This window comes from Thamnophis sirtalis, unplaced genomic scaffold (assembly GCF_051295495.1).
Source record: "Thamnophis sirtalis isolate CommonGarterSnake01/CBP01778 unplaced genomic scaffold, rThaSir2_p1.2 scaffold_9, whole genome shotgun sequence".
Lineage (NCBI taxonomy): Eukaryota > Metazoa > Chordata > Lepidosauria > Squamata > Natricidae > Thamnophis > Thamnophis sirtalis.
In genome coordinates this window covers 76,302,602-76,323,688 of record NW_028261389.1, presented here as the reverse complement: position 1 = coordinate 76,323,688, position 21,087 = coordinate 76,302,602, and the positions used below count along the sequence as shown (strand labels likewise).

Sequence of the window (21,087 nt, the reverse complement as noted above, 5' to 3'; positions counted from 1 at the left end):
AATAATTAACAACTGTCTTCCTAGATTAAATCAAAACTCAATGTGCTTCAACCAACATACAGTGCATTTTAGATCACCCCCTGATCAATGACAAAAAATGTTTAAAAACTGTCTTATAATTTCCATTTTTCCCACTATACCTAGGTGAAATGAAGGCTAAACAAGATACAAACCATTTTGATCTGTTCCTCCTTCATTAATAAGGACAACACTGCTCATCACGCATTATTTTTTTCCCAACAAAATTTTTGACGCTATGATGCTTTTTTCTAACAAATTCTTCCCCCCATATTTTATCTCCGGAAAAGTTTCAGAACAAAAGATGAGTAAAAAGGCAAAGGTTCCCCTCGCACATATGTTCTAATTGTTCCCGACTCTAAGGGGGGGGGGGGGGGCTCATCTCCGTTTCAAAGCCGAAGAGCCAGCGCTGTCCGAAGACATCTCCGCGGTCATGCGGCCAGCAGGATTCAACGCCAAAGGAGCACGGAACGCTGTTACCTTCCCACCAAAGGTGGTTCCTATTTTTCTACTTGCATTTTTACGAGCTTTCGAACTGTTGGGTTGGCAGAAGGTGGGACAAGTAACGGGAGCTCACTCCGTTACGCGGCGCTAGGGATTCGAAATGCCGAAACACCGACCTTTCTGATCGACAAGCTCAGTGTCTTAGCCCCTGAGCTGCCACATCCCTTAAAAGATGCGTAGAAGCAAACCATTTTAGGATTTCAGCAAATCATTGAGTAGAATTGTTAATTTTCCCACGATCCATGAAAGCAACCGATGAACAATTGAATGAGAGATGTTACCTGATTGGGAAGCAGGAACTGAATTTCTGCAGAAACCTCATTTGTATAGTTTTGAATTCTGCTCGGTTTTAAAATGGCAACAACTCACAACATGGAAAGTGGCTCCTTCGGGCGAGATGTTCTGTTTTTCTGGCTTCCTTTTATCCGTCAAGACAACGGAAGTCTTAGGGTAACCAGGAAGGAAGCTTTAACCCACTCGGCTTTAAACAAGATCGTTAGCTTTAAAATTGGGTTGTTGTTTTTTTTTTTTTTAAATGCTTTTCCTGTTAGAACTGTCAGACATACTGGCTGTAGTTGCAATCATTAAAAAAAGAAAAGAGGAACAAGTGGCTGAAAAAATACTGGCGGAACTATGCCTCAAAAGTTGCTCAAGAAAGAAAGAAAAAAAATAGAAAACTCATTCATTCAGCCTGGATGAAAACAGTAGGCAGTTAATTCTGCGTTATAATTACAGGGAGTCCTCAACTTACGACCCCTATTGAGCCCGAAATGGATGCTGTTAAGAGAGACATTTGTGAAGTGAATTTTGCCCCGTTTCACGACCTTTCTCGCCACGTTTGTTAAGCGAATCACCGCCTTTGTTAAATTAGTAACTCGGTTGTTAAGTGAATCCGGTTTCCCCATTGACTTTGGGTCAGGTTTCCAAAAAAATGCCCTCAATTGATTCATGAGTCCCGAGCCAAGTTTCAAAAGAAAATTAGTCATTTATTAGCAGCATTTATTTTGGCAAGACCTTTTTGCAGTCAGATCTGAGCCTTCTTTGAATTACAGCTGATCTTTACCCCTGTTCCTTCCCTCCCCTCAATCTGTGTCATAAATCACATTCCCCAATGAGGTGCCCCCCTCCCAAACCTGCTACGGTAATCTGAGATCCAACTCTAGCCGAAAGTATACGTGGAATGCGCTCCCCCCACCCCTTTCCTCACCATGACAACTTTAGGGGTTGACACTTTGTCAGGAGGTCGCTGACATGGCAACCGTCATAAATATGAACCAGTTGCCAAGCATCTGAATTTTGATCATGTGACCAGGAGGATGCTGCAGTGGTTGTAAGTTTGAAAAATGGTATACTTTCAGAAGAAAGCTGGATATACATTTAATCAACTTTTTAAAAATGATGTATTTCAAAGTAAAATGTCTCGGTTTATGAACAGACTTCACGCATACCAATTACAGTGGCATCTTGGTACTCAACTGCTTTGAAACTCACCGAATTTGGTACTCGACACATTTTGACGGGAAAATTTATGTGCTGGTGGTCGTTGTTTGATACTTGATGCATAAGCTACAACTTGCCAGGTGTTGGCTGTCTTGTGACTCACTACATTATTTGAAGGACTAAGAAGGACTAGGGGAGACATGATAGCAGTCTTCCAATATCTCAGGGGCTGCCACAAAGAAGAGGGAGTCAAGCTATTCTCCAAGGCACCTGAGGACAGAACAAGAAGCAATGGGTGGAAACTGATCAAGGAGAGAAGCTACTTAGAACTGAGGAGAAATTTCCTGACAGTTAGAACAATTAATCAGTGGAACAGAAGTTGCCTCCAGAAGTTGTGGATGCCCCAACACTGGATGTCTTTAGGAAGATGCTGGATAGCCATTTGTCTGAAATGGTATAGGGTTTCCTGCCTAGGCAGGGGGTTGGACTGGAAGACCTCCAAGGTCCCTTCCAACTTTGCTCTTGTATTTCTTACCGGGGGGGGGGGGGCGCAATTATTTGGTACTGAGAGTTTTTGTTACTCATCTCGCCACCCTGAACCAGGGTGGACCCTTTCATTTCTATTTAAGCAGACTTTTTCACAAGTCCCAGGTTTTAAGGCATTGCAATCAATCATGTATGTATGTATGTATGTATGTATGTATGTATGTATGTGTATATGTATGTATGTATGTATATATATATGTGTGTGTGTGTGTGTGTAAATGGCTGTGTGTGTGTGTGTGTGCGCGCGCGCGCGTGCGCGTGCCTGGAACACCTCGAGCAATTTCAACCAAACTTGATAGTTTACTTATCCTCTGGAAACTAATACTGTGAGGGTAAGACACCCGTAACACACCTTGGTGTGTGTGTTCTGTTAAGATACAGCTTGTTGTGCCTTAAAATGGCTTCTACCGTACTGCCTTAAGATGGATTCCACTGTACAGTGCTGTGGAGTTGCCATGGTAATGGCTTCGCAGTACTCCACAAGGGGGCTTCCTCTGGTAACGGGGAAAATCTAACATTAGAAATTGCGACAACGTTCATGGAAGGAAGGCTGGGATAAACAAATACCCGGGCAGCACCGAGTTATCAGCTAGTATATATTTAAAAGTGAAATTTCCAAATTCAGAGCAGGAAGAAAGTCCAGCTTTAAAAACCCGATCTCCAATTTGTGCCAGTTTTGAATATGCAAATGTTTACCACTTTCAAGCTGCACATTATTCTAGGATGTGTAAAAATTAAAAAAAAAAAAAAAGCATCTGCAAGAATTGGTCCTTGAACGAATGATGAACAACGGAGCAAAGTTCAAAAGATTATACCAGTTAAGCATTCAGGGCCTAAATGCAAAATTTATGCTGCTTTTCTCCCCAAGGCCTTTTAAACGCTGAACTGTTTTACGTCAAATTCTAGAACTCAGCTCTAGTGTTTCCTTAAGAGTTTGAGCTGTTTGAGTGATCTTTAATATATGCCGATATTTTAGCCATCTCGGCTAAGTTTGTAACTTTCAATGTCCATTCTTGAGTTGTAGGCAAGTCTTCCTTCTTCCAGTATTGCGCCACCAACAGTCTTGCTGCCGTTATTAGGTGCAGAATCAAGTTACTCTCTGCCACTGTAAAATCAGTACATATACCTAGGAAGAATAACTGAGGAGTAAACTTTATCCTTCTTTTAAAGATATTTTGCATAATCCACCATATTTTTATCCAGAATGCCTTAACCTTTTGGCAGGTCCACCATAAACGAGACTGGAAAAAATGGATTGACTATATACAAAATAAATACGGGACCAAGAAATTCCAGTTAGCCTATGCTTAAGATCAGAAATGATTTAAATTGTTTAAAGTTAGTTCAGCAAGAAGAAGCTAAGGTCAATGTAGAATGTCATTAATTTCTTTATTTCTTTTTTTCAATAGATCTTAGACTGTGTTTGTTAAAAATCCATACGGGTGTACGGGTTCTGGGAAGTCGGGGGGGGGAGGAAGAGGGGGGTTGGGGGGGAGGGTGGAGGGAGGGAGGGGTATGCATTAGACTAGACAAGAATTTGGTGGTAAACTAGAATTATTTTGACATACAAAAAATTGTACTTCGATGTCTCACTGATTGAGGAATGATGAAATGTTTGTTTTAAAAGAAATAAAACTTTTGAACATAAAAGAGTTTGAGCTGTTCATCCAATTAATTTTCTGTTGATCGATCTATAAACAGAGTGGTGAGTAATCCCGTTGAACTAAACCTGCAGGTTAACAAATCCTCAATGCGTGGGCTTTGGGGGAATAAAAGATGGTTATTTGCTCATTCTGGGGGGGAAAAAAGAAACTTAGTTTATTTCTTACTAGTTGACAACCTGTCGTTGCTCGGGTATTTATAGACGTCGAAGCGTTTGTCTGACAGGGGGCTTTCTTCTCTCTACTCCCATGCCCATCATCCCTGCCCTCTCCCTTCCCCCTCCCATGTGCTCCTCTTTCCCGCCCTGACACTTGCCCCAAATCCATCAGACGCTTCCCCATTGGTCCACTGGGGGGCGAACGTACCACGGCTGGCTTTCCAGAGGAAGCTGCGAAGGAACTGACATCCCAAACAATTGCCACTCTAGGAAGCCACACTCGCTCTCCTTAATGGCCCAGTCTCACTTCTTCCTCCCATGACATCACAAACAACTGCTGCTCTAGGAAGCCAGACTCGCTCTCCTTAACAGGCCAGGCATTCCAGAGTTATGCTGGAACACACACACAGACAGACACTCCCAGTATTTGTTTCCAGAGGGTAAGTCATCAGTGTACAAAGTTTGGTTGAAATTGCTTGAAGCGTTCCAGAGTTATGCTGGAACATACATACATACATACAAAGCAATAGCAATAGCAGTTAGACTTATATACTGCTTCAACAATCCGGATCCTCATTTTACCCACCTCGGAAGGATGGAAGGCTGAGTCAACCCTGAGCCGGTGAGATTTGAACAGCCGAACTGCAGAACTGCAGTCAGCTGAAGTAGCCTGCAGTGCTGCATTTAACCACTGCGCCACCTCAGCTCTCTACATGCATACATACATACATACACATACATACATACATACCAGTGGTGGGTTTCAAAAAATTTTGGAACCTCTTCTGTAGGTGTGGCCTGCTTTCCGGGTCCACTGGTGGAACCTCTTCTAACCGGTTCGGTAGATTTGACGAACCGGTTCTATCGAATAGGTGCGAACTGGTAGGAACCCACCTCTGATACATACATACATACGAAGCCACACTAGCTCTCCTTAATGGCCCAGGCTCTCCCTTCTTCCTCCCATGACATCACAAACAATTGCCTCTCTAGGAGCCACACTCACTCTCCTTAACAGGCCAGGCATTCCAGATTTATGCTGGAACACACACACACAAACACAGACACACCCCAGAGGTGTCTTACCGCTCCCAGTATTTGTTTCTAGAGGGATAAGTCATCGGTGTACCAAGCTTGGTTGAAATTGCTCGAGGCGTTCCAGAATTATGCTGGAACGTACATACGTACAAGCTTATATATAGATAGAAGAATAGATTATATAATAAGATAAAGGAGGGGTATTTTCAGGGTATGGGCAAAACAGGCAAGAGAGCAACCATGGATGGCATGGTTGAAATGTTCCCCATTTTTATCTGTATTGTACAGTAGCCCATAAGCCAGAGAATGAATCTGGATGAAAAATGAAAAACACTTTAGTCTTGATAATGTTCACTTAAGTGGATGAAAACTGATCAAGGAGTTATCCAATCTAGAAGGAAGGAGATTTCCTAAGAGTGGGGACAATTAATCAGTGGGACAGATGTTGCCTCCAGAGGTTGTGGAGGCTCCATCACTGGAGGTTTTTAAGAAGAGACTGGACAGCCATTTGTCTGCAACGGTATAGGGTCTCCTGCTGGAGCAAGGGGGAGTTGGACTAGAAGACCTCCAAGGTCCCTTCCTACTCTGTTATTCTGTTAAATGTTCTGATTCAGCTCATCAAAGCTTCCATTGTAAAATACTGTGTGAGCTTCCTCTATGGGGAGACTAGTCCAGACAAAGAATGCTTCAGAAACTGTCGTAGCTTGCCAAGGAATGGTTGCAACTCACACAAAGCCTTTTTTTTAATGCAGTGGTGGAACATCTGGAAGAATGCTAGAAAATCAGGAGCTCAATGTACAATACTAGGAGTCAGGGACTACCAAACCAATATACAAGAGCATTCCAACCCCCATATCTCTCTCTCTCTCTCTCTCTCTCTCTCTCTCTCTCTCTCTCTCTCTCTCTCTCTCTCTGTGTGTGTGTGTGTGTGTGTGTGTTCCACCATAACTCTGGAATGCCTCGGGCAATTTCAACCAAACAAATACTGTGGGGGTAAGACACCCCTAACAACCCTTGAGGAGGGGGGTATTCTGTTAAAACACAGCCTGTTGTGCCTTAAAATGGCTTCTACTGTACTGCTGTAAAATGGCTTCCACTGTGCAGCGAAGTGGAGTTGTCATAGTAACGGCTTCACAGTACACCATAAGGGGGCTCCCTCTGGTAAGGGGGGAAATCCAACATTAGAAATTGCGCCGACGTTCATGGAAGGAGGGTTGGGATATATAAATATCCGGGCAGCGCCGGATTATCAGCTAGTTTCCTATAAAATACTAGGAAGTATCTCAGATACTTTCTCCGTATCGGTATGGTGAACAAACGAAGGAACAAGTCATTTGCACGTGATGATGTCTCAATTAATCTGGCAAGCCCAATACAAAGCTGAATATTTAAGCTCTTGCTCAACTTAAGAGTGTAGCAATTGTGTCGTCAAAACAGATCAAAACAACCCTCCAGAAGGTGGGAAACGTTCAGAATACGATAGCACCAGGGATGGGTTCCAGCAGGCACTACTGCCGGTTCTCTCGTGGGCGCATACGCAATGCAATAAAAATTGTTCTGCGCATGCGCAGAAGCAAAAAAACAAACAAACAAGATGGCGGCTCCTACGGCACCGCCCGGAGAATCGGTTCAGGGGTGTGGCAGGTTTGGGTCACTGCCGGTTCCGGCGACCCATGCTGCCAAATCACTACCACTTCGCCCGAACTGGTAGAAACCCACCACTGGATAAGCACCAAGAGAACCTTGGTTGGCCGGACTTGAGATGGGACGCTATGCTAGAAAGGCTCACTCTGGGAATCTTCCTCTCAATGGTAAAACTCAGATGGGCCTTTTTCAAAAAAGGCAATAAAAATTGCTCCGGTTTTGCTGAAGCAAATGTAGGCTGCTGTACAGCATTCTGCAAAAGGAGGGAAATGTCCTTTTTTTTTTTAATAATAAAAGGTTTTTTTTTAATTTTGTGTTCTCTAAATACAATTATAGGTATACATTCTGTTGTGGCCCAGCAGGAGCCATTGGAGCTGCCATCAGACTCCAACCGCGAGGGGCCCTATGAGTCGGCTCTGGAGGATGTGGAGGACCCTGGACAGGGTTCTGACTCCGAGCAGGGTGCAGAGAGGCTGGTTGGCCACCAGAAGGCGCCTGAACCTTGGACCAGTGGGGAGGAGACAAGGGAGAGTGATCCGGACGCCAGCAGTGAGTTATTCCTGGATGCCCGGCACCGAAGAGCTCATAGGCGTCAGAAACAGTTGCGCAGTTACAGGAGGTAATTGCACTCAGCTGGTGGTCATTAGGCTCCTCTCCAGACTATAAAAGGACTGCTTGTGCACACGCCCCTCTTGCAGAAGTCAACGCAGGAATTAATGTCGGAGAACATTATTATTAGCTTGGCAGGCTGGCTTGCTGCCAAGCCTTATCTGTGCTGGATTGCTGCCCAAGCTTGTCTGTGCCGGTTTGCTGCCAAGGACCTGTCTGTCTGTTCATTAAATGTCGTAACTTATCTTTGGCTCGGAGTGTGTTGGCGTGGGACGAGGGGGGTCAGAACACATTCACATAGTTATTATTCTTTTTCACGTTCGTCGTTCTTATACATTTGTCATTCCATTTACAGGGTTATCACATATCATTTGGTTTGCTTTGTTTACCATCCCTCGCTTTCCCCCCCTTCTTTTCCCTTTCTTTTCTCCCTCCCTCCCTTATCTACTTTCTTCCTTCCTCTCTCCTTCCCCTTTCTTCTTCCCTTTCCTCTCCCCATCTCCTCTCTTCCTCTTCCCCTTCCTTCCTCTCTCCTTCCCTTTCCTCTCTCCTACCTCTCTCTTCCTCTTCCCCTTCCTGCCCTCTCTCCTCTTTTCCTTCTCCCTTCCATCTTCCTCTCCTCACCTCTATCTTCCTTCCTTCCTCTTCCTCTCCTCTCCTCCTCTCTTTTTCTATTGTTGTAGGTTTCTCTTCCAATTCTTACTTTATTTTCTTACGGTGGTTATTTCCGCAAACCCCAAAATAGTTAAATATCATTTCTTGTTCCCTTTCCTTCTCAAATCTATCCTGAGTGTGTTTCCCCCCTCCCCACTCCTTTGTATCTTACTTTTGAATATATACTTATATATTATTATTTTCTTCAGGGGGAAATGTCCTTGAGGTTAATGACATTACTGTAGGCTACACCTGCGTGTATATCGGATTTTTTTTTTTTAACAACGGGACGGAAGTGGTTTGCAATTGTCTTTTTTTTTTAATTGGGCTTTCCAGATGAGCCTTAAATAAAGTTGCCAGACAGCAACACAACTGACACAAGGGTGTGGAGAACCAAGCAGATTTCATCATCCTTATTGGCAGAGTGTTGGCTGGAAGATGAGATCATTTCATGCTCAACGATATTTTCTCCTTCCCGTCTTTCTCCACCCACCCATCCTTCAGGCTTCCCGTTTGTCACTTCTCCTCCAGAAGTCCTCATTCAATCAACGAGATCCCCAGGACCTACTGAGAGCAAGTGGCAAGCTCCGGAGCGATCCGCAAACACAATAGATCAGAATAGAGCTGGGAAGGGACCTTGGAGGTCTTCTAGTCCAACCCCCTGCTCAAGCTGGAGACCCTAGGCCATTTCAGACACACGGTTGTCCAATCCCTTCCTAAAAAACCTACAGTGTTGGAGCATTCAGTTTCCGGTGGCAAGCTGTTCCACTGGCTAACTGTCCTCATTGTTAGGAAGTGTCTCCTTAATTCCAAGTTGCTTCTCACCTTGATTAGTTTCCATCCATTTTTCTTGCCTTGCCTTTCGGTGCTTTGGAAAATAAATTGGCCCCTTCTTCTTTCTGGCCGCCCCTCAAATACTAGAATACTGCTATCGTGTCACCACCGTCCTTCTTTTCTTCCCAGTTTAGAAACTCATTGTGGCCTAGTATCAAACTTGATTACCCCACTATAACCATGTCCATGCAGCCTTCTTGGCCTCCATAGGAAAGTAGATAGCTTTCTTCCAGGTGGTTTATCAGAATCTACAGCCGTGGAATCGCCTGGTGGCCTCCACTCCAAGGAGGTTCCATCTGCTGAGTTGCCACAGATTAGCCAAAAATCAGCTCAGGGCTGCCACCTAGTGGGGCGGCTCCTGCTTGGCGGCAACAAGGTTAATTTGGAATCATTTTTTCAAAGTGAAGATTAAATGACGGCCTGTTCCCGTTTGAGTGCCAGAAGAAAAGCATGGCTAATTTAACAAGCGTTTGCAGAATTGCAACCTTGGTAAAGTTTTGGAAGTTTTCCATTCAAATAACAACCAGATCCAACCGTCTTTACGATCTCATCACCCAGATTACACCAACTTTCTGCCGAGACACATTTAACTTCCCACATAGGGAATCAACAACAGCCAACGCACCTCGTTTACAGCTTAACCCTACCCACATAACACAAAGGTTAAGTCATCCTTACTTCTTTCTGTTTACCTCTGCCCCCCCCCCCCCCGGTTGATGGCTAGCCTCTTATCCCTTCCCTCTTTATTTATTTAAAGATGCGTATCTGTTACAATAACCTTCGGGGGGGCTGCTTACACCTCGTAGTTTATACACAGTGAGAAATGTAGGGTAGTAGCGTGGGCAGGCACCTAAAGCTAAAGATACTTAACTTTACATTTCCCACTGTGTATAACGAGGAAATTGTTGTGAAGTTGTGAATGCTCCAACCCTTGAAGTTTTTAAGAAGATGTTGGATAACCATTTGTCTGAATCTATCTATCTATACCTAAATTATCGATCTAATTTATAGCTATCTAATTTATCTCTAATTGATCTGTCTCTCAAATTTATAATTTATACCTACCTATCTCTAACTGATCTAACAAATTTATAATTTATATCTATCTATCTCTGATTGATCTGTCAATCAAATTTATATCTAATTTATATCTAATTTATCTATCAAATTTATGTCTGTCTGTCCTATCTGTCTGTCTGTCTATCATCTATCTATCTATCTATATCTATCTATCATCTATCTATATCTATCTATCTATCTATCTGTCATCTCTATCTATCTATCTATCTATCTATCTATCTATCTATATCTATCTATCTATCTATCTATCTATCTGTCATCTATATCTATCTATCTATCTATCTGTCATCTATATCTATCTATCTATCTATCTCTATCTATCTCTATCTATCTATCTATCTATCTATCTGTCATCTATATCTATCTATCTATCTCTATCTATCTATCATCTATCTATCTCTATCTATCTATCTATCTATCTATCTGTCATCTATATCTATCTATCTATCTATCTATCTATCTATCTATCTATCTATCTATCTATCTATCTATCTATCTATCTATCCATCATCTATCTATATCTATCTATCTATCTATCTATCTATCTATCTATCTATCTATCTATCTATCTATCTATCTATCTATCTATCTATCTATCATCTATCATCTATCTATCTATCTATCTATCTATCTGTCATCTATCTATCTATCTATCTATCTATCTATCTATCATCTATCTATCTATCTATCTATCTATCTATCTATCTATCTATCATCTATCTATCATCTATCTATCTATCTATCTATCTATCTATCATCTATCTATCTATCTATCTATCTATCTATCTATCTATCATCTATCTATCATCTATCTATCTATCTATCTATCTATCTATCTATCTATCTATCTATCTATCTATCTATCTATCTCTATCTATCTCTAATTTTTCTGGCTGGTCCCAGAGTGTGGTGGGAATGGACATTTTGCAATATCCTTCCCCCAGCAGTGGGGAGGGAACGGGGATTTTGCGGTATCCTTCCCCTGCCACGCCCACCAAGCTATGCCCACAGAACTGATAGTAAAAAAAAACTGAATTTCACCATTGGTCTGAAGTAGTGTAAGATTCCTTGCCTAAGCAGGGGGTTGGACTAGAAGACCTCCAAGGTCCCTTCCAACTCTGTTTTTCTATTCTATTCTAATCCAGTGATATTTTTTTTTAAGCTGAGAAAACAAATTAAACACACAGCAGGGAAGTTTGTTTGAAGAGGAATTCAGGGCGGTACCATAATAGTCTTAACCAGAGAGGTGGGGCAGCTAAGGAAGGACGACTCCTACAGAGATGAAACAGTGGAGAATTTTGCCTAGCAAATGCTGTCTGTGTACACAATTAACGCACCAATGGCAATCCACTTCTGGCGTATATTATCCACACCAAGCCTGGTTTCAACCTTAAAATAAATAAAACGAATACACTTCTGAATTCTTCTTCAACTGTTGATGGTTACGGTAATTCCTCCAACCTGTAAATTAAACCTATGTGGACTCCCCTTGCTTGGCCAAAGGAACAATATTCACATCCCAGGTGAAACAGGAAAAAAAAAGGGTTTAAACCCATTTCCAAAGTCAAAACAACACCTAGCTACACGTTTCACACAAAATACAAGGAGTCCTTAACTTACGACCACAAACGAGCGCAACGTTTCTGTTGTTAAGCGAGACGTCTGTTAAGCGAGTTTTGCCTCGTTTTATGTCCTTTCCCGCCACGGTTTTTAATCCCCGCCCTTGCTAAATTAGTCACACGGTTGTTAAGCGTGACTTGGCTTTTCAGAAGGTTGCAAAAGGGGATCGCGTGACCCCGGGACATTGCAACCGTCATAAATATAAGTCAGTGGCCAAGCGTCTGAATTTTGATCACATTATCACGGGGTGGTAACGGTCGTAAGTGGGGGGATCACATTATCACGGGCTGTAACGGTCGTAAGTGGGGGAGACGATCATAAATCACTTTTTTCAGGGCTGTTGTAACTACCAACGGTCAATGAACAACCTGTTGTAAGTCAATATTAATGTATATTAATGTAAGGATCAAAAGCCCACCTAGAAGTTATGTTACTGTTATCAGACAGTGGCCAAAAACAATTCCACAATCCAGATATAAATCCAAAATGTCCAAACATGAGTGTTTAAATGTATGGCCAACCCATACCGACAGCCTCTTTCCTCCACGAGTTTTCCAAATTCTTCTTTTACAGATATCACACGCACATATACACACATATATAACACACATATGCACACGTGATGCGTGCACCACCTGCATGCAGAGGGCAGTTTTCTAAACTTGCACCCACTTATAAATCTTTATGTTAACATTATGAAAGTATGCAAGTCTTTATCTACCTACCCTCTTTCCCTGAAAATAAAACCTTCCCGGATAATAAGACCAATCGGGCTTTTGAGCGCATGCACCAAAACAAGCCCTCCCCGAAAATATTGCAACACAGCAGAAGCCGTGAGGTGACCACGGTCGCCGCCTCCTGCATCTCAAAAATAATAAGACCTTCCCGAAAATAAGGCCAAGTGCTTATTTCGGGGGTCAAAAGAAAATAAGACCGGGTCTTATTTTCGGGGAAACATGATACCTACCTACCTATCTATTTTATCTATCAAATTTATTTCTAACTATCTGTCTGTCTTTCTGTCTATCAAATGTATATCTGTCTATCAAATTTATATCTATCTGTCTGTCTTTCTGTCTATCAAATTTATATCTATCTGTCTTTCTGTCTATCAAATTTATATCTATCTGTCTTTCTGTCTATCAAATTTACATCTGTCTATCAAATTTATATCTATCTGTCTTTCTGTCTATCAAATTTATATCTGTCTGTCTGTCAAATTTATATCTATCTTTTATATCTATCTATATCTAGTTTATCTATATCAACTTTATATCTATCTAATTTATATCTATCTTATATCTAATGTATCTGTCTATCAAATGTATATCTATATGATTTATATCTATCTATATTAATTTATCTATCAAATTTATAACTATCTATCTCTAATTTATCTATCAAATTTATAATTTTATCTATCCATCTATCTATAATTTATTTGTCTATCAAATTTATAATATCTATCTATCTTATCTGTCTATCAAATTTATAATTTATATCTCTGTCTATCTATCATCTATCTATTTAGCTAGCTATCTAGCTAGCTAGCTATCTCTAATTTATCAAATTTATAATTTATATCTGTCTGTGTGACTATGTATCTATCATCTATCATCTATGTATCTCTCTATCTATCTATCATCTATCTATCTATCTATGAATCTCTCTCTCTCTCTCTCTATCTATCTATCTCTAATTTATCTATCAAATTTATAATTTATATCTGTCTGTCTATCTATCATCTATCATCTATCTATCTATGTATCTATGTATCTATCTATCATCTATCTATCATCTATCTATCTATCTATCTATCTATCTATCATCTATCTATCATCTATCTATCTAATTTATAATTTCTCTCTCTCTCTCTCTCTCTCTCTCTCTCTCTCTCTCTCTCTCTCTCTCTCTCTCTCTCTCTCTCTCATTTATTGACCCCCTCCCCCTGCAGAGTGTGTATCCACAGGGGTGGCTCAGCCAAGCCTTTACAGACCCCCCCCCACAAAGCCCATTCCCCAGGTATACAACACTCACAGCAGCACCCTCCCCCGCACCCCCCCCGCACCCGCCGGTAAAGAAAAGCTCCGGGCAAAGCGGAGCCAGGCACCCCCAGAAGTTCAGCTCCGCGTCCAAGCGAAGCGAGCGAGGGGATTCCGCGGGGAGGGGAGGGAGAGGAAAGCCCCCACGCGTGTTTCCCACCCACCCACCCCCACTTCGGAAAGCCAACTTCTCCCGCGTGGGGTTCCAAAGCCCCGGGAGGAGGGAGGCAGCGCCGTCGGAGGAGAAGGGCGGAGGCGGCTGGGGGCGTCCGAGGGTCGTCTCCCCCTCCCAAGCCCCCCCCTCGTCGTCCCAGACTTACGTCCAAGCGGAGCTGCCCTTGCTGCGGGCGGAGGGGCTTCCAAGCTGGCCCGTCCCGGGACGAGCAACTTCGGCCGGCTCCTCCCGGTAGTCCTCTCCCCGGCCTCGGCTTCCCGGCCACGGCGCCACCTGCCCCGACAACAGCTGAGTGCAGGCCTCGCCCAGCCGGCTCGGGAGGAAGCGCAGGCGGAGCAGCCGGGGCTGGGCTGGGCTGGGCCGGCTTCTGGGGAGGGGGGGCGGCTAGAGGAGCCCCCTCCCCTCCGATGGGCTTCATGATTTTTGCAGCAAATCTCCGCAGTTAGGTCGTCTTTCTTAGTGGTCAATGCAACTTTAAAGGGGTTTGGATCTAGGATAGGCGGTCCTCGGCTTATGACCTATCAAGGCTGTTGTACGTAACGTGGTTGTTAAGTGAATCAGATTTCCCCGTCGGCTTCAAACGGGTTTGGATCTAGGACGGGTGGTCCTCGACTTACGACCCCGACGGAGCCCCAAATTTCTCTTGCTAAGTGAGACGTTGGTTAGGTGAGGACTTTTCTTACCATTGTTCTTAAGGGAATCGACGGCATTGTAAGTAACACGGTTGTTAAGTGAATCAGGTTTCCCCATCGACTTCAAACGGGTTTGGATCTAGGATGGGTGGTCCTCGACTTATGACCCCCGATGGAGCCCCAAATTTCTCTTGCTAAGTGAGACGTTGGTTAGATGAAGACTTTTCTTACCATTGTTCTTAAGGGAATCGACGGTGTTGTAAGTAACATGGTTGTTAAGTGAATCGGGTTTCCCCATCAGCTTCAAACCGGTTTGGATATCGTACAGGTGGTCCTCGACTTATGACCCCGACAGAGCCCCAAATTTCTGTTGCTAAGTGAAACGTTAGTTACGTGAAGACTTTTCTTGCTATTGTTCTTAAGGGAATCGATGCTGTTGTAAGTAACATGTTTGTTAAGTGAATCAGGTTTCCCCCTTGGCTTCAAACTGGTTTGGATCTAGGACAGGTGGTCCTCAACTTACGACCCCAACAGACCCTCCCCAATTTCCATGACTAAGTGAGACATTTGTTAGGTGAGGACTTTTCTTAAGGGAATCACTGCTGTTTTTCATAGCACAGTTGTTAAGTGAATCCTCACTGGCTCTGCCGGTCAGGTGGTCGCAAAAGCAGATCACGTGACACTGCAACCGTCATAAATGTGAGACAGTTGCCAAGCACCCGAATGCAAATCACGGGACCGCGGGGATGCTGCAACGGTCGTAAGTGTGAACAATGGTCACACATCAGGTTTTTTTCAGCGCCGTTGTAACTTCGAATGGTCCACCAAGCAAACCGTCGTAAGTCAAAGGGCTACCTGTGAAATGGTTGTAAATTGAGGACAGATAGTCTCGGTTTACAACTATGCCTTCCGTGATCTTTTTTCCTCCCCTCGATATGTAAAGCGTTCGACCAGTGAAGCTTTCGGGAAAGTTGCAACACAGGATATGTCAAAAACTCAAAATTCTGGTGAGAACCTTGAAAAAAAAAACTACACAGATCGAGATATGGAAACTTGAGGGGGGGAAAAACCCTCAAAAACTATGCATTAGTGTTGTTTTCTTTAATTTATGGCTTAGAATCAGAGACGTGGAAGGGATCCTTGAGGCCATCTATACCACTCCCTGTTCTGCAACCCAACAAGACAGACGGGGACTTCAGAGGATAATCAGAACTGCAGAAAAAACAATGGCTATCAACCTGCCTTCCATTGAGCACCTGCACACTGCATGAGTCAAAAAGAGGGCTGTGAAAATATTTACAGACCCTTCACATCCTGGGTGTAAATTGATTCAACTCCTACCCTAAAAACGACGCTATAGGAGCACTGCACACCAAGGCAACTAGACACAAGGACAGTTTTCCCCCGAACGCCATCCCTCTGCTAAACAAATAATTCCCTCAACACTGTCAAACCATTCATTAAAGCTGCATTGCTATTACTATTAGTCTTCTCATCACCCATCTCCTCCTACTTATGACTGCAAGACTGTAACTTAGTTGCTTGTATCCTTACGATTTATATGGATATTGATTGTTTCCTGATTGCTTATTTGTATTCTATGGCTATTATTAAGCGTCGTACCTTATGATTCTTGACGAATGTATTTTGTCTTTTTGTGTACACTGAAAGCATATGCAACAGACAAATTCCTTGAATAGGCTCCTATTCTATTCCTATTCCTACTCTATTCTGATTTCTCTATTCTATTTTATTCTGCATTCTATTCTGCATTCTATTCTATTCTGTTCTGATTTCTCTATTCTATTCTGCATTCTACTCTATATTCTGATTACTCTATTCTATTTTATTCTATTCTATTCTGCATTCTATATTCTATTCTATTCTGATTTCTCTATTCTGCATTCTATTCTATATTCTATTCTATTCTGCATTCTATATTCTATTCTATTCTGATTTCTCTATTCTGTTTTGTTTTATTTTATTCTATTCTATTCTGCATTCTCTTCTATATTCTCTTCTGATTTCTCTAATCTATTTTATTCTATTTTATTCTGCATTCTGCATTCTATTCTATTCTTTCTCTATTCTGATATATTTTATTCTATTCTATTCTGCATTCTATATTCTATTCTATTCTGATTTCTCTATTCTATTCTGCATTCTATTCTATATTCTATTCTATTCTGCATTCTATATTCTATTCTATTCTGCATTCTCTTCTATATTCTATTCTGATTTCTCTAATCTATTTTATTCTATTTTATTCTGCATTCTGCATTCTATTCTATTCTGATTTCTCTATTCTGATATATTTTATTCTATTCTATTCTGCATTCTATATTCTATTCTATTCTGATTTCTCTATTCTATTCTGCATTCTATTCTATATTCTATTCTATTCTGCATTCTATATTTATTCTATTCTGATGTCTCTATTCTGTTTTGTTTTGTTTTATTCTATTCTATTCTGCATTCTCTTCTATATTCTATTCTGATTTCTCTAATCTATTTTATTCTATTTTATCCTGCATTCTGCATTCTATTCTATTCTGATTTCTCTATTCTATTCTGCATTCTATTCTATATTCTATTCTGATTACTCTATTCTGATTTATTTTATTCTATTCTGCATTCTATTCTATATTCTATTCTATTCTGATTTCTCTATTCTGATTTATTTTATTTTATTCTATTCTATTCTACCAAAGATAAAAAAGGCAGTTTGGTGTAATGGTTTAAGGCGTTACATTAGAAACCAGGAAACTGAATTCTAAGACCCGCCTTAGACACAAAACCGGCTGGGTGACTGGTCCCTCTCAACCGTAAAAAACAAGCAAGGACAAAAATTGCCAAGAAAACCACCTGGATTAGCCCAGGCAGCCACCAGACATCAGCAATGGCTCCAAGGCATTTAAAAATAACAGTAAAGGTGAACTCACCACTTCTTGTGGCAGGCGGTTCCGCTGGCTGACTTCCTATGAACTTCCTCCTGATCTTTAAACCTGAACTTGTCATTCTAACCCAGAGGTTCCCAAACTTGGTAACTTTAAGACTTGTGGACTTCAACTCCCAGAATTCTCCAGCCAGCTCTGCAGAGCTGGCTGGAGAATTCTGGGAGTTGAAGTCCACAAGTCTTAAAGTTGCCAAGTTTGGGAACCACTGTTCTAACCTGTGGATTCTGATTTTCCTTTTGGACCCACAGAGGTTCAGCCCAACCCCCCTTTTTTAAACAATAGGATATTTTATTTATGAAAATAATTACGTAAGTCTTGCAATCGTAAAAGAGAACACTAAATCAATGGGAAATGACATTGTGATTCCCATGGTGTTGAACAATTACTTTTCAACTGTGTATTTACTTTAGATCTATTTTTTTTTATAAAATAAAGTATACCACTATTTGCAGCCTCTTTGCAGCTTCACCTTTGACATTGTTTGTCATAAGGGGGTAAGCTGCCAATTTTTCTAACAAGGCTTTCTAAAGACATAATCTAAAATAGAGCTATCGAGCTGCTATAGAAACCATTAAATTCCTGCCAGAGGTGGGGGGGAAAGTGTTTTGAAAGCAGCAAAGATTTGATTTGATTTGATTTAATCTCTCTCTATCTCTCTCCTTCCCTCCCTCCCTCTCCATATCTGTATCTAGAATGGAATGGAATAACATAGAATAGAATAGAATAGAATAGAATAGAATAGAATAGAATAGAATAGAATAGAATAGAATAAGGAATGGAGTGGAATAGAATAGAATATGGAATGGAAATATGAAATAGAATAGAATAAGGACTAGAATGAAATGGAATAGAATAGAATATAGAACAGAACAGAATAGAATAGAATAAGGAATGGAGTGGAATAGAATAGAATATGGAATGGAAATATGGAATAGAATAGAATAGAATAGAATAAGGACTGGAATGGAATAGAATAGAATATGGAACGGAACAGAATAGAATAGAATAAGGAATGGAGTGGAATAGAATAGAATATGGAATGGAAATATGGAATAGAATAGAATAAGGACTAGAATGGAATGGAATAGAATAGAATATGGAACGGAATAGAATAGAATAGAATAAGGAATGGAGTGGAATAGAATAGAATATGGAATGGAAATATGGAATAGAATAGAATAGAATAGAATAAGGACTAGAATGAAATGGAATAGAATAGAATATGGAACGGAACAGAATAGAATAGAATAAGGAATGGAGTGGAATAGAATAGAATATGGAATGGAAATATGGAATAGAATAGAATAGAATAGAATAGAATAGAATAAGGACTAGAATGGAATGGAATAGAATAGAATATGGAACGGAACAGAATAGAATAGAATAAGGAATGGAGTGGAATAGAATAGAATATGGAATGGAAATATGGAATAGAATAGAATAGAATAAGGACTAGAATGAAATGGAATAGAATAGAATATGGAACAGAATAGAATAGAATAAGGAATGGAGTGGAATAGAATAGAATATGGAATGGAAATATGGAATAGAATAGAATAGAATAGAATAAGGAATGGAATGGAATAGAATAGAATATGGAACGGAACAGAATAGAATAGAATAAGGAATGGAGTGGAATAGAATAGAATATGGAATGGAAATATGGAATAGAATAGAATAGAATAAGGACTAGAATGGAATGGAATAGAATAGAATAAGGAATGGAGTGGAATAGAATAGAATATGGAATAGAAATATGGAATAGAATAGAATAGAATAAGGACTAGAATGGAATGGAATAGAATAGAATATGGAACAGAACAGAATAGAATAGAATAGAATAAAATAGAATAGAATTCTTTATTGGCCAAGTGTGATTGGACACACAAGGAATTTGTCTTTGGTGCAGATTGTTAATATTAATTGGGTTTGCTTTTGGATACTCTTATCTAATTTCCTTTTTAACTTTTGTAATATGTTTTTTTTTTAATGTTGTACGCCGCCCTGAGTCCTTTGGGAGAAGGGCGGCATATAAACCCAATAAACAAATCCGATAAACAAACAAACAAAGATGCTCTCCGTGTACATAAAAAGACATGATACATTAATCAAGAATCAAAAAGTACAGCACTTAATGATAGTCGTGGGGTACAAATAATCAATCAGGGAACAATATCAATCGTAAGGATGCAAGCAACAAAGTCACGCAGTCATAAGTGGGAGGAGATGGGTGATAGGAACAATGAGAAGACTAATAGTAATAGTAATGGAGTGAATAGTTTGACTGTGTTGAAGGAATTATTTGTTTAGCAGAGGGATGGCGTTCGGGGAAAAACTGTCCTTGTGTCTAGTTGTCTTGGTGTGCAGTGCCCTAAAGCGTCGTTTTGAGGATAAGGGTTGAAACAATTTATGTCCAGGATGTTGAGGGGTCTGTAGATATTTTCACAGCCCTCTTTTTGACTCGTGCAGTGTGCAGGTCCTCAATGGAAGGCAGGTTGGCAGCCATTGTTATTTCTGCAGATCTAATTATCCTCTGAAATCTGTGTCTGTCTTGTTGCGTTGCAGAGCCAATTCAGTGATGGAGATGCAGATGACAGACTCAATAGTTCCTCTGTAGAATCTACGCCAACTGTGTAATCTTCCAACTTTCAGTTTAAGAAGGACTCCTTGTCCTTATCTTATCTGAAATTACATGCAACCCCCCCCCCCCCCGAAGCCTGTGGACCCTAAGGATGGGCCTGTGACTCATCCTTCAGCAAATCTTTAATCCTCTCAAAGGATTTATGGAGAACCTCAACACAAACATTGCATCTAAAAGAGGCATTTCCCTCTTTGGAAAACGCATCTTTAATTAAGATCCTGGCCTTGGGGCAATTACCAAACAAGCATCCAAGAATCCAATAATGGATCTGTATTGCCATTGGACCATTCCTTGATGGTGTTCATTTAATAAAGGGGAATATTTGTAAGTCAGGGTTGACATGAGGGGGTCCTTGGTGCTCTCTGAGCTTGCAGACGTTTCGTGACCGAACTAGGTAACATCATCAGTGCTAGTGAGGAGTACGGTTTGCTGTCCGTTTATATTCTGGGGGCTTCCTTGTCTGTGGGTGGGAGCGGCCTTAAGAGATTCTTTGGTTGGGTTGTTTACTGATGGCTGTTTGGCAGTTTCATGATTGGGGTGTAGCTTAAGTGATTGTGAGTTGACCTTGGAGTTAGTTAATCTATGCTGATCCGGGTGCGGATTACCAGTGGAAAGTGGCTGAAGTCTTTGTTCTCTTTTTGAGCTGGTTGATTGTCTCTTTTCCGTATGCAAAAGAGTGTTTCTTCATTCCTGCATCGCTTTTGTTTCTTTCCTAAGGGAGAAAGCTCTAGGAGGAGTCCTCATTTAGCGTCTGCCTCAGTTGTGACTCTTTGTAACGACAAGGATGATGATTTGGGGCCCTTCCAATTCTGTATCTGGCATTCTGTGGGCTTA

The 21,087-nt window shown here is 41.1% G+C and overlaps 1 protein-coding gene across 2 annotated transcripts in view; it reads right to left on the bottom strand.

The window, feature by feature from the left end:
- PIK3CG (phosphatidylinositol-4,5-bisphosphate 3-kinase catalytic subunit gamma) overlaps window positions 1-21,087 on the bottom strand; it is a 70,163-nt gene that overhangs the window by 22,259 nt on the left and 26,817 nt on the right. Inside the window, exon 1 of one of the 2 annotated variants that reach the window (XM_087722323.1) lies at window positions 804-921. The exons of the other annotated variant lie outside the window; for it this stretch is intronic. The gene's annotated coding sequence lies outside the window, so the exon portion shown is untranslated. Of the gene's footprint in view, window positions 1-803; window positions 922-21,087 lie in introns of those variants that run through there. 2 annotated transcript variants of the gene reach the window in all.